Here is a 17436-nt window from a genome sequence, read left to right as displayed (position 1 = left end):
AACGGGGATAACCTCGCTATCTCTGGAATCTTTATCGCCCTGGAGTAACACGTTGTTAATAACACGCTACCAGGGTGATAAATTCCAGAGATAACCTGCGATAATAAAATTATCGCTAAGCACGCCCAGCAATAATTATCGCTGGCTGTTGATAATATGACCCATAGGTTTTAGAATCAGGCGAGCAGTCTATCTATCGCACGACTCCCGCCACACCACCGCCGCTACACTACCGCTCCACCATCACTCTACCACCGCTACACTACCGCTCCACCACCGCTCCACCACCGCTCCAGCAAAGTCAGCTGATCAGCGCAGCGGTTGCAGAGCTTAAAGTAATGCCTGGATACGCATACGAGGAAATATCAAGAGCTTAGACTGTGCTTGAAAGAAGAATTAACCTCATGATCACAGCAATGAGAGAAATGAGATGGGTAAATAGTGCAAACAGTGGAAATGAGATTCCGCAAATGCTGGAGTGGATGTCTGAAGATGTTTATCCTCAAGTGCGGCTCGTGTGTGGCTCATGGTATTAATTTAAAGAAGCGAAGCAGCGTCCCTGTGGACGCCCCCATGGGTGTAGCATGGACACCTTCGCTGGACAACGGAACTGCACTGCCTTCATCACTGATCCACTGGAGGGTCGCGATCCAGACTCCTAGCTGAGGCCACGGTCAGGCCTTTAAGTGGAATGAAAAAACTGGGGAGTCTCTCAAAGGGGCGTGGTCAATGTAATTAAGGGTGTGGCTTAAAATTACATAAGCTAAAAATCTGTGCTTAGCATAGTGTGCCGCCTGACTTGTATTTTGCTGTTCTTGTCATTGTGTCCAGATATATGATACAGCAAGTCACATTATACCTGCAAGAAGTCAGGACTATTTGCTTTGTCAATGGTTGTTAGTTGCATAAGATAAATAATCAGCAACTATGGCTTGTATAAAAACTTCCACTTTGAACCCTGGTGACACCACCACAATGTTCCTGCTCCTGAGTTTCAAAAAGAGAAGGAAATCCAGAGAGAAAATGACTTTCTTTAAAGGATTTCCCTTGCCCACAAGGCTCACTTGGCATGACGTCATGCCGTAACTTCCCCACTACTGAGAAGTGAGCAGTGTAAGCAGTGCACATGATGTGCTGGTGCAGTCCGCCTGTGCCAGGGCACAAAATAAAGCTCAGTAAGTAGAGACCTGTTTCGAGGCCTCCTTAAACAAGCATTGGCACAGACAATAGGTCTCGCATTTGGGAGCTTATAAGTGTTTAGCCATGCAACAGTAGGTGTTGTTGCACCAAGGATATTCTGCTGCATAACTAAATACTTATAGGGTCCAAAAAGCGAGACCTATTGGCTGTGCCAATGCTTGTTTGTTTTTTGTTGCGGTTTTGTTTAAGTTGCCAGATCTACAATAGCTGGACATGGTATTTGTTAAAAGTTCTTTGCATCAAATGAACTTGTTTTCATTGCTCTGAATGTTGTTTCCATTCTGGTTGTAGGAAGCAGTCATTCCCGGGGGTGTGGGGGCTGCCTAGCTGTGCGCATGCGCCGAACTTTGCAAATGAGAAAAACCCTGGTGCAGGCGCAATTTACAAGTGTGGAGTGAGTGAGATCCAGGCAGCATGACTCACTCACACAGGAGTTCATGCACTGCACCTGCATACTCAGCATGGTTTCAGGAAACTCGACCCACTCCCTCCCAGGCATATTTACCAAGAAACTCTGAGAAGAGCCTGCCTGCTGCACTGACGGCTGGTGGTGTGTGAGCCTGGTGAAAGTGTGCACTGACGGCTGGTGGTGTGTGTGCCTGGTGAACGCGTGCACTGACGGCTGGTGGTGTGTGTGCCTGGTGAAAGCATGCACTGTCGGCTGGTGGTGTGTGGGCCTGGTGAAAGCGTGCACTGACGGCTGGTGGTGTGTGTGCCTGGTGAACGCGTGCACTGACGGCTGGTGGTGTGTGTGCCTGGTGAACGCGTGCACTGACGGCTGGTGGTGTGTGTGCCTGGTGGAAGGGTGCACTGATGGCTGGTGGTGTGTGTGCCTGGTGGAAGTGTGCACTGATGGCTGGTGGTGTGTGTGCCTGGTGGAAGTGTGCACTGACGGCTGGTGGTGTGTGTGCCTGGTGGAAGCGTTCACTGATGGCTGGTGGTGTGTGCCTGGTGGAAGCGTGCACTGACGGCTGGTGGTGTGTGTGCCTGGTGAAAGCGTGCACTGATGGCTGGTGGTGTGTGTGCCTGGTGGAAGCGTGCACTGATGGCTGGTGGTGTGTGTGCCTGGTGGAAGGGTGCACTGATGGCTGGTGGTGTGTGTGCCTGGTGGAAGTGTGCACTGATGGCTGGTGGTGTGTGTGCCTGGTGGAAGTGTGCACTGACGGCTGGTGGTGTGTGTGCCTGGTGGAAGCGTTCACTGATGGCTGGTGGTGTGTGCCTGGTGGAAGCGTGCACTGACGGCTGGTGGTGTGTGTGCCTGGTGAAAGCGTGCACTGATGGCTGGTGGTGTGTGTGCCTGGTGGAAGCGTGCACTGATGACTGATGGTGTGTGTGCCTGGTGGAAGCGTTCTCTGGCGGCTGGTGGTGTGTGTGCGTGGTGAAAGCGTGCACTGATGACTAATGGTGTGTGTGTTTGGTGAAAGCGTGCACTGATGGCTGGTGGTGTGTGTGGCTGGTGAAAGCATGCACCGACGGCTGGTGGTGTGTGTTTACCTGGTGAAAGCGTGCAATGACGGCTGTTGGTGTGTGCCTGGTGGAAGCATACACCAACGGCTGGAAGTGTGTGACGGCTGGTAGTGTGTGTGCCTGGTGAAAGTGTGCACTGACAGCTGGTGGTGTGTTTGCCTGGTGGAAGCGTGCACTGACAGCTGGTCGTGTGTGTGCCTGGTGGAAGCATGCACTGTCGGCTGGTGGTGTGTGTGCCTGGTGAAAGCATGCACTGATGGCTGGTGGTGTGTGTGCCCGGTGAAAGCGTGCACTGATGGCTGGTGGTGTGTGTGCCCCGTGAAAGCATGCACTGACTTCTGGTGGTGTGTGTGCCCGGTGGAAGCGTGCACTGACGGCTGGTGGTGTGTGCCTGGTGGAAGCATGCACTGATGGCTGGTGGTGTGTGTGCCTGGTGGAAGCGTGCACTGGCGGCTTGTGGTGTGTTTGCCTGGTGGAAGCGTGCACTGACAGCTGGTGGTGTGTGTGCCCGGTGGAAGCGTGCACTGACGGCTAGTGGTGTGTGTGCCTGGTGCAACCATGCACTGATAGCTGGTGATGTGTGTGCCTGGTGGAAGTGTGCACTGACAGCTGGTGGTGTGTGCGTGTGCCTGGTGGAACCATGCACTGATGGCTGGTGGTGTGTGTGCCTGATGGAAGCGTGCACTGACGGCTTTGTACTGTATGTGCCTGGTGGAAGAGTGCACCGATGGCTGGTGGTGTGTGCACCTGATGGAAGCGTGCACTGATGGCTGGTGGTGTGTGTGCCTGGTGAAAGCGTGCACTGACAGCTGGTAGTGTGTGTACCTGGTGGAAGCGTGTACTGACGGCTGGTGGCGTGTGTGCCTGGTGGAAGCATGCATTGACAGCTGGTGGTGTGTGTGTGCCTGGTGAAAGCGTGCACTGATGGTTGGTGGTGTGTGTGCCTGGTGGAAGTGTGCACAGACAGCTGGTGGTGTGTGTGCCTGGTGAAAGCGTGCACTGACGACTGATGGTGTGTGTGCCTGGTGGAAGCGTGCTCTGGCGGCTGGTGGTGTGTGTGTGTGGTGGAAGCGTGCTCTGACGGCTGGTGGTGTGTGTGCGTGGTGAAAGCGTGCACTGACGACTGATGGTGTGTGTGCCTGGTGGAAGCGTGCTCTGACGGCTGGTGGTGTGTGTGCGTGGTGAAAGCGTGCACTGACGACTGATGGTGTGTGTGCCTGGTGGAAGCAGGAGCATTCACAGTGATAGAAGACACAAATGAAACTGACGAAGAGGAGGGGGAGAAGGGAGGAGGAGTGCTAGCAGAGGTGCATGATTCACAGCTAGAAGACACAAATCAAGCTGATCAGGAGGGAAGCCTGATTACAGCAATAAAAACACAGATGGCAGCTGTGCACGTGCACAAGCTTGTGAATGCAAGCAAAAGCCTCTGGTGGCACTTTTAAAAGCCACTTACTAAATGTCTTGAAGAGACATGCGCTGTCTCAGGTGAGACCTAAACAACTGCCGGTGCTAAGACCCGGTGAGACCCGGCCCACTGAAAGCCATGGCCACGGTGACTGTTTCCTTTAGAAATTAAAAGAAGACTTTGTCAGCAAGGGGCTGCTGATTAAACTTTCTGAAGAACTGTCCTTTGGTGAATGGTTAACACCAGAACCTGGACTTCTTTGGGAATTCACAAGGGCATAATATCAAGCCCATTATCTCAGCTTTAGCGGCAGTTTCCTGCCGATAAAAGTGGCTATAATGTATCGCCCTTTCTTGATAATATGGTCCGTAGTTTATAACAACCCAAGCAAACCCCCTCCCGCACCCCCCTCTCCCCCCATCTCTTGAAGCTATGTGCCTGGGAAGAAGGAAGTATGAAAGAAAGTGAGAGAGAGAATGACAGAAAGGAAAATGTGAAAAGATTGCCCTGGGATTTCTGTTGACTCCGAGGTGCACCCCCTTTGGGGGATATTTTGTTTTAGGATAATACTACACCCCCCAACATCTCCCCCAGTACCTTTACACGTGTTAAAGAAGTTGTCATTAATTAGAGGATATGAAATTAACTACCCAACACCACTGTTTCTACTTAAGTGGAACCCTCTGATATTTTGCTAAATCCAAATAAATCAGCAATTTGGGAAAAAACCCGAAATGAAATGCTTTGAATTGGTGACTGTTCCTGCTAATACCAATGTGGGAGCCAATGTTACTATCTGTTGGGTGATATTTAAGCTCAATATCTGATTTTTGTTTCATTTCAGGAATTCACTTCGGCGAAATCATAGTTTGCATTTGAAGTGAAGTAGTATCAGTGAGAGACGTTAAAAAGTTGTAATTTTCTAAAAGAGGTGAAATGAACTATACATATATATATATATATATTACTTACTGGCAGTCGCCAGTAGGTAGTTATAGTTAGGACCTATTTTCCATAGGAAATCCGCAACATTCTTTTTCCAATAACTTTGGCGCCGGTTGAGGAATCTTCGCAAAAAAAAATTTCAAACTCGTGGGGCACTCTGGTTCGCTCCTATCCTGAAAGTTTTGGGGTGATTCATCAAGCGGGTCCAAGAAAAAAGGGGGGTCCCAAATCGTATTTTTCACATGCAATTTCCCTTAGGAAACTTTGGACACGGCTACAGCCCGAACTGCTGAACGGAATTACACCAAATTTGGCAAAAAGGTAGCCCTTGGTTCAGAAAGAGGCATTTTTGTTAAATGGTGTAAATCCGTTCAGTAGTTGCTGAGAAAATCAAAAGTGAATACACATATATATCTATGGCCGCGGAGGATCCGCGCACCCTCCCAATCACGAGCTGTATGCTAATTGGCTGTCAACACTCCAAACCAGGAAGTTTTGGCAGCCATCTTGTGCCTCGGTAGCACCGAGGCACAAGAAAACAGAAAATAAATTGCAAAACACGCAAAGGGGGCAGGGTAGAAACACCCTGACCCCCTAGGCCTGCTTAGGGGGTCCCACATGGACCCCCAGGGCCCAAAAAAATGTATTTCTTTTATTTTAAATCGGCAAGATTGCGCAGGGTGTGTGGATCCTGCCGAGAAAATAAAAAAAATGAATCGCTGGCTCCTGCGCTTCGTTAATATTCAGCCCCTGTGTAGACCAAATCCTGGGGCAATGTTAGTATTGAGTGGGGGCCCAAAGGGGCCCCTCAGCCCCAGGGACTGCCACCCCTGGGGCTTTATAAAAATATGTGTGGGGGACTCACAATCCCCCCAGCCCCAGGGACCGCCACCTTCCGGGGCTTTGATAATAAATGGGTGGGGGACTCAAAGGCCCCCCCACGCCAGGAGGCCGCCACCCTCGGGGCTTTATGCCAATATATGCGCTCATGGCACCCCCGCAGCCCCGGGGACCGCCATCCCGGGGCTTCTGTTCTTTTCTAATTTTTCTAATAACGTGTGTGGGGGGGCTCGAGCCCACTCACATGCCCCGGGGACCGCCACTTCCCGGGGCTCTAAATATTACAATTGGGGTGTCCGTGACGGACCCCCCATTCCCGGGGACCACCACCTCCCCGGGGCTTTTGAAATGGTGGGAGGGGGCCACACGGTCCCCCTCTTGGAGCCCTGTCATGGCCCTGGGGACCGCCACACCCCAGGGCCAGCTCCTGCAGTGTCCCGGGGTGCCCACCCTAGGGACACTTTCGTTTGGTATGGCAGGGCGACAGATTGCTTTTCCATATGGGGAGCAGCATGTTAGCTGCTCCCCATATGGAAAAGCAATGCCGGGTCCCGCAGGAGGCGGGGAGCCGGCGGGACCGTGGGGGGATTGGGGACCTCCCCACGGTCCCCAACGGCGAGGGCCAGCCCCCGGGATGGGGTCCCCGGGCCTTGAAGTGGCCTGAGGACGGGGGCTATGCAGCCCCCTCCATAAAAAAGAAAAAGGTAATTGGCCATGCTCCGGGGGATGGGGTCCCCAGGGCCCAGAATAGGCCATGGGAGGGGGGCCAAGCGGCCCCCTTCCCATAAAAAATAAAAAATATTATATTTGGGGGTCAGGCCCTGGGGGATGGGGTCCCCGGGGCCCAAAAAAAGTAAAAGGAAGGGGGGCGTCTTTTTTTATTTAAAAAAGACGCGATCATCCCTAGGTCCCGGCCCCTGCTTCCACCACTCTGCAAATGCACCCCCTGGCACATTTGCAGAGGGGGAACTAACTCCCCTTGAATATTGGGGGTCCCTGGGGGCCAACTAGCCCACCAGTAACCTGCAGTATGCGTCAGGGGGCTGCGTTGCAGACAGGAGTTCTGAGACCACGCCCCTTTTTACACCTCTCTGCAACACAGCTCTGTGGTGCTTACTGGAGGTACCTGGTGGACTTGTTGGACGCCAGGGGACCTCAGGATTCAAGGGGACTTAATCCCCCAACTTAAAACGCGCCACAGGCGCGTTTGCACAGTGGTGAAGGTAGGGGGCGGGCCTAAGGTGATGTGTGTGCAAACATGCCCTGTGGCGTGTTTTAAGTTGAGGAATTAATTCCTTTTCAATCCAGAGGTCCCCTAGGGGCCAACTAGCCCACCAGGTACCTCCAGTAAGCGCCCCGGAGCTGTGTTGCAGAGTTAGGGGAAAGGGACGTGGCCTCTGAATACCTCTCTGCAACGCAGCTCCCTGGCGCATACTGGAGGTACCTGGTGGGCTAGTTGGCCCCCAGAGGACCGCAGGATTGAAGAGGAATTAATTCCCCAACTTAAAATGCGCCACAGGGCGTGTTTGCACTCATGTCACCGCAGGCCCCTCCCCCTTCCTTCACCAGTGTACAAATATTCCTCTAAAATCAGCCGAACTACGAATTCCGATTTACTCACCTATTATCAGGAGAGACCCCAATGCTGCATCTTTTAGCCCAGCACTGACCCTGAAAAGTAATTCTAAGTGTACTTACCACTAACTTGTATTTCCTTCCATAGGAATCCATTGTGTGGTTTTCAGCAGAAAAGTTTCTAAGTGTCGATTTTTGAAACGTACACAAATTCCTATAAAATCAGCAAAACTACAAATTCCGATTTACTCACTTGTTATCAGGAGTAACCTTAGTGCTGCCTCTTTGAGCCCAGTACTGATCCTGAAAAGCAATTCTAACCGTACTTACCAGTAACTTGTTTTTCCTTCTATAGGAATCCATTGTGTGGTTTTCAGCAGAAAAGTTTGTGTCTATTTTTACAAACTAAAAATATTCCTTAAAAATTGCCTGTATGACTTAAACGCATTCTTTTGACTGTTTACTACAAGAGATGCACCCGTGCTGGATCCAGGATCCAGCACTGAGTAAGAAAAAGTAACGTTAACACTACTTACCTGATAAGTGAATTTCCTCCCATAGGATAACATTGGTGATTCTATGTGAAAAAGTTTCTAAGTGTCAACTTTTAAAATACAATAATATTCCTTAAAAATCACTACTGTAACCAAAACATTTTTACTCAACTGTTTACAGGAGATGTCCCAGGACTGAATCTAAGATCTATTCTTGTGGTTAGAAAAGTAATCCAAAAAGTAACTAATTGCATTTAACTAGAAATTCACATTGAGCTCAATGTCGCATTGTGTCTGAAATTGTGTTGCGCATTCCAACAACTGTAACTATTGTACTTAAACATCTATTGCTTTTTTGCAAAGTATTTAAACTAAAGTAATTCATTCTGAGAAAGTATATTTTGTAATGTAATGTATAATGTAATTGTAATGTAATTTAAAAAATAAAATATCTAAAAATAATTAGTGTACAAAAATGTAGTAAATCAGTATCAAAAAAATAAATATAAGAATTAATATATTTAAAAATTGGCATTTACAAAACCTTTGAAATTCACTGAAAAAACCATGGGTTTCAGACATGTTATAGTTAGGAATTATCATTTAAAAAAAACATTGAAATTCACTGAAAAAAACATAGGTTTCAGACATGTTATAGTTAGGAATTAGCATTTAAAAAACCTTAGAAATTCACTGAAAAAACCCATAGGTTTTAGGGGTTTTATAGTTAGTTGGACATTTCACTCGTACAAAACCATTAAAATTCCCCCGTTATAGTTAGTTGTACTAACTATAACTCGCGCGCCCGCAATCCACTGCTGATGATGTCACATATTACATCATTCATGACATGGTCAGTGACATCACTGATGACATCTCAAATGACATAACTGATGACATCACTGATGACATCATCCAGTGAATGTGGTTTGGTTCGATATTTAAATAAGTATTATAAGATGCAGTCCAGGAAGCATCTAAAAGTAATCAGTAAGTTGGAAATGAGTCCATTAAATGGTCCTAATGCAAAAAGTACTGAGAAACAGGCAGGCGCAAGGCTGGAGACCACATATGGTGGTGCATAGTGCATGACTTGTAAAAGAGCCGCCAGCCCTCCCCCGCTGCCATGTTTATGTGGGACAGAGAAAGGTATCTTAAACAATTTAACCAAGCTATACCACTTCCTTGACAATGTCTTGTGTATCAAAGTCTTTTCTTGCAATCAGATACAGGTCATCTGTCATACAAGGTCATATCTGGTGTTATGGTCAGGTTAAATGTCATTGGGAATCATTTTCTCTGATGTCCTCCTTATGCAATTTAGCATGTTTGAAACCTGAAAAGTTATACCTCTTTCTTGGCAGAGAAGGTTGGCAAGACTGGGACTCAACAGGAAGAGGGGTTGAATTTGGTATGCTTGGACAGGAGTAAACTACAAAGGCTCAGAATAGGGTGAGGCATTTTCAGCACCCACTACGCATACCTGCCGGGGAGAGGGATGTCTGAATGAAGCGCGAGCTGTCTATGCACTTTCAAGAGTGGGAACCTCCTCACCTTTCACATACTGGGGCCTCACTCAACTCAAAAAGGAGACGTTGAAAGTACCAGGGTGTTGAGTAGTAATTACAGAGCCAGGTAGTAGGTATAAAGCTTTATTTAGAAGCTTGGAATACACCCACGACTGGAGAAGGTCTGGCAGCATTCAGGCTCAACCTGCAATGGACATAAAGTTGGAGAGACTCCTGTGGCTAGAATCCCATTCCAGAACATGGAATGAGCATGAGCACTTCAAACTAAACACATACAACTTACTACATACTACAACACCTCCCCTTTTCCAAAAACAACAAAACATTTGATGAATGAACAACGTAAACTTGCACAAATGGTAATAAAACTTAAAACAATACATAGTCATTGAGTTTGTTCTGTGTCTTTCTTTTGGCAACCTCAAACTTTCTTTTCTGTATTTCACCCACAGCATTGGTTTGCACATCTTGAGAAGGTTGAGAAGGTGAACATTGTTTACTAGAGGTGCTGCTGGTGGTAATCTGAAAGGACCTCAGTTCTTCAGAAGATTGGGGACCTGTTTGCATGACATCTGAAATCAATGCTGTCTCCGCCGGCTGCGGTTGTTGTAACCAGTTAGGCCAATTACAACCAGCTATATCAACATTACTATGGCCTCTTATCGAATCTACCTCTTGTTTAGAAATGCAAACAAGGTTTCTCTCGTTCCACCAACCTTTGCTGTCAAGAAGAACTTAACCCTTTCTCATTTTTGCTCCTTAAACTGGTGATGAAAATGTTGATATACCTTTCTGCATCCTCTGCAGATTCTTAATCCAAGCCCAATCACCAAAGTGTAAGTCTGTGTTCTCCAAATTCTTCCTTGCATCAACATACTATTTCATTAGATTTTATTTCTATAGCATATAGCTGGGTCTGGTGGCGTACTGGACTAAAGCATCCACTGTAGGGGCCTGTGTTCGAACTCATGGTCATAGGTTCAAATACTGGCGGGTCCACTCAGCCTTTCATCTATCTGAGGTCAATAAAATGAGTACCGTTGGGTAACAATAAACATCTGTTATTCAGCACCAAGACACCTACGGGTAATCGTGTGCTTTACAGATACATATGTTGTGTTATATGATTTATTTCACTTTCTGCCTCTATTTCCTTACAGTCACCCTTAGACCTTAACCAATCCATGAATAAGTTTGCTTGTACTTTTCTCCTCCTGATTAACATAAACGGAGCTACTCCAGTGGTGGTGGGAGGTGCTGTGTTCTAGCCCCATATTTTTGTTTTCACAAAGTGCTGAACATTCTGCTCTGAAGACAAGGCCACCTGGATGCCTTCTTTCTCTAATCTGTTGGCCCTCTCCACTTACCCATTGCTGGATGGAGAATAGAGAGCTACTTTGAAGTGTTGTACATCATGAAAATGTAAAAACATGTGCATACGGTGTGATGTCAAATACGTGCCACTGTCTATGACTAATATTGTGGGAGAACCCTCTCACGCAAACATAAGTTCCAAAACGTTTACTGCATTCTCTGTGCTGGGAGTATCACAAGAAACATAGTAAATCCATTTTGATCGTTAATAAATCAGCCAAATTGAATGTAAATGCCTGTTGTCAGCAGATAACGCCTCATATGGTCCTGAAAAATCTAATCCAACAGGCACCGGATGAAGTGGGGTTTCAATGGTTCTCTAATGCTTGTCTGGAAGGAGACATTCAGTACAGCCATCAATGATAAAATGTACTTGAGCCTTCATGGAAGGCCACCAGTAATATTGCTTTGAATGTTTACAGGTTTTAGTAATAGCTAGGTGACCTTGATGACCCACAAAAATAATGTATTTTCTCAGACTTTCAGAGGTAATAAATAGATCATGGCAGGTCACCATAGCATTATCAACAGACAACCGGGTAGACTTAAGAAACGTTTTTCAGTTCCCCTGACAGATTTCTGCTATCAGACCATCCTTTGATAATAAAATGGTTAACCTGATACGTTTTTCATCAGCAGACTAAGCATTTTACCAAGTTTATTCGGTAATTTTAGGAGCACATTCCATGTTATCCAACTCACTCTCTAGTTTCATCCACCAATGCCATTCATGATCGGCAATAACTCCTAACCTTCTTCTCCCCAGGCAAATGTTTAACTTCAAAGTGATACTCTTGCAACTTGGAAAGTAAGTGTAGTACTCTTGAAGATGCTTTATGAGAACCACCACCATTGAAAATGTGCACCGAAGGTTTGTGATTTATTTAGATATCAAAATTCACACCCTCATATATAGCTTTTGAATTTCTAGGCAGCCAATACAAGTGCAAGAGCTTCACTCTCTATTGCATTGTGTGTGTTTTCACTTGTCTTATCATCTTGGAAACACAAGCAACAGTATTTTCTTTCACCGAGACCCACTGACCAAGAATGGTACACAGACCACATAAATGACGTCAACAGTGATTATGAACTTACAATTATCCTGAAATGAACGTCATGCTTGTGCGTCCTCAATCAATTTCAAAGGTGCTACTCAAATCAGCTGTCCAGATGAATTTCACTTACCAAGGTCCTTAAAGGATTTACAGTCTGAGCATAACCTTACACAAAACAAGCATAGTGCTCTACCAACCCTAGGATGGAGCGAGTGCATCTCTGCCCCTTGGTAGAGCAGCATCACGAGTGGATTGACTTAGAGAAAATGTTAGCCTAATAACACCTGAAGAGATAATATGCTCCAAGTATTCAAGCTCCTGCATGCCAAATTTGCATTTGTTGCATCTTAAAGTCAATCCAACATGAGAGAGTGTAGATATGACTTACTCAGGATCTTATTTGTGCTTTTCCTTCATCAGCAAAATACTAATATATCATCATGATATGTCTGAACTCCTTGCATCTCCCCCAAAAAGTTTAGTTTATCCATAAGTTTCTGGAAGACTGTGCTGCCGAAGGAAGACCAAAAGGCAGCTCTAAGTATTTAATAACTCCAAATGGAATGACAAATGACTCAACCGTGAGTGGTATCTGGTGATTGGCTGACCGCAAGCCTATGATAGAAAAAAAAACGTGCGCTCCTAAATTAGCTAACAATTCTTGAATCTTTGAGGGGGGTGGAAGTCTATGAGAATATTTGTATTTAATTAACACAAATCAGCACTTAGTCTGACTTCTCTAGATTTCTTTCTAGCTACAACAATTGGTGAAACGCACTGAGGTAAATCAGATGGTGTGACAATCCCTTCAGAAAACAAGTTGTTCAACACCAACTTGAGTTCATCCCTCACACTCATGAATTACCGGTTGGGCATCTGCTTAGAGACGGATGTGATGCTCAAATGCTTTAACCTTCCCTACACGATCACTAAACACTTCCTTTCAATTTCTACAAAGTGTGAGTTCTCTTCTACGTATGCTATCAGCTTTTCACCTAAGACTACTGGATTTTGGCACCAGATATGGGGTGAAGCCCCATTCTAGGTCTTTTCACCCAATTATATTCCTTCCCTTGATGGCTACATACACCTTGAACATGATGTTACTGCCCAAATGTTGCAATTTTATTGTAAAGTACCAAACTAGTCTATCTCTTTTTCCCTAATTGCTTTGGGATAAACATCCATTTGTGCAAGTACAACCTTATTACCCCACTTTTCATGAACTGTTACATCTGATAAAATTGTAATTGGAGAACCTGAATCAGCCATAACTCACAGACTCTCATTTCCAATGGACCTTTTACTGTATTAGAATTGACAATAGCTTTACATTCAACAGTTACAATGACATCATCCTGTCTCGCTTCTCACATGTCTATATCTTCTTGAATCTGTATATTATTGACTCTTAAAGGCTTAATGCCACTACTTTTGCATTTCACTTGAAAGCGAGCTACATTTTTACACAACAAACAGTGCTTTCCTATTACTGGGCAATTAGTACTGTCTCCAATCTGGGTTTTTAACTCACATCTGAAACAAAAACTGTTGATTCTTTTTTTTTTTTAAACACTTTATTTTTATTGTGATGAAATGGTAGACATCGGAGGAAACCACAGTGGAACTCATCCCTGATCCGAGGACCTGGACGTTCACCAATAGAACACGGCCATTCAGCCCACATCCCGGGGGCCGGGCGGCAATATAATAATAAAAGCATGGGCTCCGTAGCCTTTGTAAGGCGCCAAACACGCCGTGTAAACAGCCAGGTGTAAGTACATCATCACTTTTTTCTTTTTGATTTTGAATTGAAAACTTCAACGTAATGCAAGAACATCTAAACATTCCCCCCCCAACTCGGCATCAGTGAACTGTTGATTCTTTTATTGAGTTGTCTTCATATCTTACTGCAAGCACTTTCAATGTTCACAGTATTCACAACATCATCACTATTTATAGATAAAGTATTCACTGATTGTACTTCGTGAATCATGGAACGTTTAATTCCTTTTGCAAAATCAATAGCTTCAATTAATGTAGGATTTCTGCAACTAAGTAGTCTTTCTTGTATTTTCTTTGAGTGGCAATTAAATTCAAATTGTTCTCTTATGTAAGTGTCACTACAGGCTCGAAATTCGCAACACTCAACACTGGCACATATTTTTGCACACCTTCTTCCATTTTTTGTTTCCTTTTGGGAAAAAATGATGCCCTTCAAGCATTATGAGGTATGCTTTAGAATCTTGCTTGCATTGATCCCAGTCACTAGCAACACCTGAGTGCTCATGTGGTGGAGTAACAAAAGATAAGTTGTCTAAAATCTGTTGTGCAGCAAACCCAATACAACTAAATAGATTTTCCACTGTACGTTCGAGATAACATTTCACTGCATCTATGGCAACCAAGTAATTTTCAAAGATTCTCAACCACTGGCGCAGTTTAGTTACTGATTTGCTGGGTTGTTGCAAAAATTGAGGTGGTTGGGCTCCATGCAGCGCTGTTGCCATGTTCAGAAAAACAGATTTTAAAAAAATTTGCTTTATGTAGATGGAAAAAGTAATTGAGGTTGCTTGGATCACAAAGTTCAAAAATAGTACCTCTGAGAATGAATGCTGCAGTAGACAGTAAACACCCCGGGCCTCATTTATGAGGCCGTGCGTTACTTTTACGCCGCCGGTGCGTCACTTTTTGTGACGCACCAGCAGCGTAAGAAATGTGCCTTGTTGCACCATATTTACAAAGTGACGCATCTAGGTAGATGCGTCACTTTGTAAACCCCTGCGCTACATAATACCTACGCCAGGTATAATGTATGCAGGGGGGGCGTTCTGACGCAACACAGGGTCGTAGAAGTGACACAGTGAAATCTATTAGATTTCACTGCGCCACATCTAGGACACAAATGCGTCAATTTCTTACGCCTGCCTCACAGCAGGCGCAAGACTGACGCAGGCCCTTTCACATGGGGCTTGCCCCATGTGAAAGGACGCATTGCTGGATTTGCGTCACTTTTGTGACACACTCCAGCAATGCGTCACTTTTGCGCTTTCAGATACGTCAGAAATACTGACGTATCTGTAAGTCCTTGCGCAATGATGCGTCATATTGTAAATATGACGCATCATTGGGGTCGCAAGGAGGGCGCAATGAAAAGTGACGCATCGCTGTTTTCTCGCAGCGATGCGTCACTTTTCATAAATGAGGCCCCCCAGATGAGCCCGGCTCCAGAAAATAACCTGCCGGAGTGTGCTGTAAGGAGGGTAGTGTACGTGTGCCTCCTGAGGAAAACCGTAGAAACAGACGTATGCTGTGGAGGGAGCCCAACCAGTGTCTGTGACGTGAGTAACGTGCTGCGCTTCATCCTGCACATGCTGCTCGTGCTGAAGGGAGCACGTGATGTCCTACGCATGTGAGGACAGCGTGTATCTTCACACAGAGATTACCAGAGCTTTAAATAGCCCAGTACTCACCGGTACTAAGTAACAGCACTTCTACATTTTCTGCGCTTGAGTACCAGAACTTCTCCTTGTCCAAAGAGAGTATCGGTACTCATGAGACAGCAAGGCAAGCTCAGTAAAATTGCCATGTACAAACAGAAGCGTGACAGAGCCGACGAGTCAGTCCGTTTTCACGAAGCACTCTGATGATTGAGCGCTAATCTACCCTCACAGTGTGCTAATCGAGTGGCGGCCCGTAGGCATTCATTCAGAGTTGGCAGGAAGTTTGGGAGGGGTCCCACTCACTCTGTGATTACTGATACAGGGTCCTCTCAGGCTCTGTGGAGTCAAAATCACTGTAGGTGTGTGAGCAGGCCGTCTAACAGGCACATCTTGTGACTCTCAGGAAATCGAAGAGAAGGCTTCCTGCTGGCATAGCAGAGTACGGCAGCACTCGTTTGGAGCCAGAGTGAGGAGAAAGGTGATGACAGTGACACTGTAGCACAGCTGATAGGAATCAAGGTTTAGTAATGTGGGCAGCAGCTAATGTAAGCGCTTCTAAAACACATGTACTAGATGCACTGGGTGTGTGCACAAATGTCTCTGTGTGTGTTCTTGCTTGAGTCAGTGTTGTCTGCAGTGGGGGAACATCCTTTACAACGCGGATGTTACCCCGCAGTGCAGTTATGACGCGTCTTTTACTGTACGTAGGCTGGTGTTGGAATAGTAAATTTAACTATTCCTAAGTCCAGCACCCCTACAGCGCAAGTTGTGGTAACGACTTGCGTTGTAAAAGACGCGTTGTAAAGTACCGCGATGTAACACATCGCGTGGTAACAACGTACATCCTCTGCAGTGTCCAGCATGGCAGATAGATAGTTGCAAGCCCCACAAGCCCTGCAGTACCACACAAGAAGCACATGTGAAAGGGTTTGCTTGTAGCAAGTGATAAGCCACTCTCTCTCTATCAGTACAGATCTGCTTTCTTGCAGTGTTTCAACATGATTGTGTTTTGTTTTTTGGAGCCTGTTTTCTCAAATTAACAAGGAGAGCTAAGTCAGAGCCGAACCAGGAAGTCTGGCTTGGCCTTAAAAGCCTGTGCATATGTCAAGCCTTGAAAACATTACCATTGAAATAAAAGTGTTTTTTTATCATGTGGAAGCATTCCACATTGGTGCATCCCACGGTGGCCACAGTGCCACTAGTGATCCAGGAAAGGAGTCACTGTTCAGGTGTATAACATATATGGACTATTTTCTTCTCATGAATGAAGCAACATAATGCTGTATTAAATCTAACAGAAGATGTGATTGTACAGCACACGTCCTGAACTTGTGCATTTGAATATACTATGATATGTGATCATGAACAAGGAGGTTGGTAAGTTAAAATATTTATCTAATATCACACAATAGGGTCATGTGGGGAAGCTGAGATTGATACTAGAATTTCTGCTTTCACATTATGCAATTCAGCCTCAAGTAGGCTATATCTTTCTTTCCCTCCTGTATTACAATAAAGGTCACAATTCTGTATTTATTCTTTGCACATGAGATTTGAGTTTGGTTGTCAGGCAGATGCACTGTCCACGTTCAGTTCATTTTGGGCTTGAGGGAGCAAGGGAGCAAGAGGACCTGGAACTGGGCCAGAGCCAGGCATCCTGGTGGAAGCTTTCAACAGCTTGCCCAACTCCAGAAAGAGGACATCAGACTTCACAGCAGGTAAGGAGCTTTGAGGCAAGGCTGTGCCATCTAGGAGGGCCGGGTGATGTTTGCTACATGACAATGACAAGGGGGCTAACCATAGTTAAATGTTTCAAAAAAAGTTAAGAGAAGCCCACTTTAATAATAAATTTATTCTTCTCTATGTAGAAGGGGAAAGGAATGCTCAAAATATACCAGAAATGCTTTAGTATAATTATGCACATCTGCACACCAATTAAATCTCAATCAAATTAAATGTGTGCCCCTGGCAGGGTCCCTTAGCACTGCCTGTAGCCACGTCCCCTTAGCCCTGCCCCCCAAACTCCCATCCCCTAGTCCACATCTTGATTTGGTGAGTACCTGCACTTATTTTTTTCAATTTAAAGCACAGGAGATTACGCAA

Source organism: Lissotriton helveticus, chromosome 7 (assembly GCF_964261635.1).
Source record: "Lissotriton helveticus chromosome 7, aLisHel1.1, whole genome shotgun sequence".
Taxonomy (NCBI): Eukaryota; Metazoa; Chordata; class Amphibia; order Caudata; family Salamandridae; genus Lissotriton; species Lissotriton helveticus.
This window is presented reverse-complemented; position numbering follows the sequence as displayed.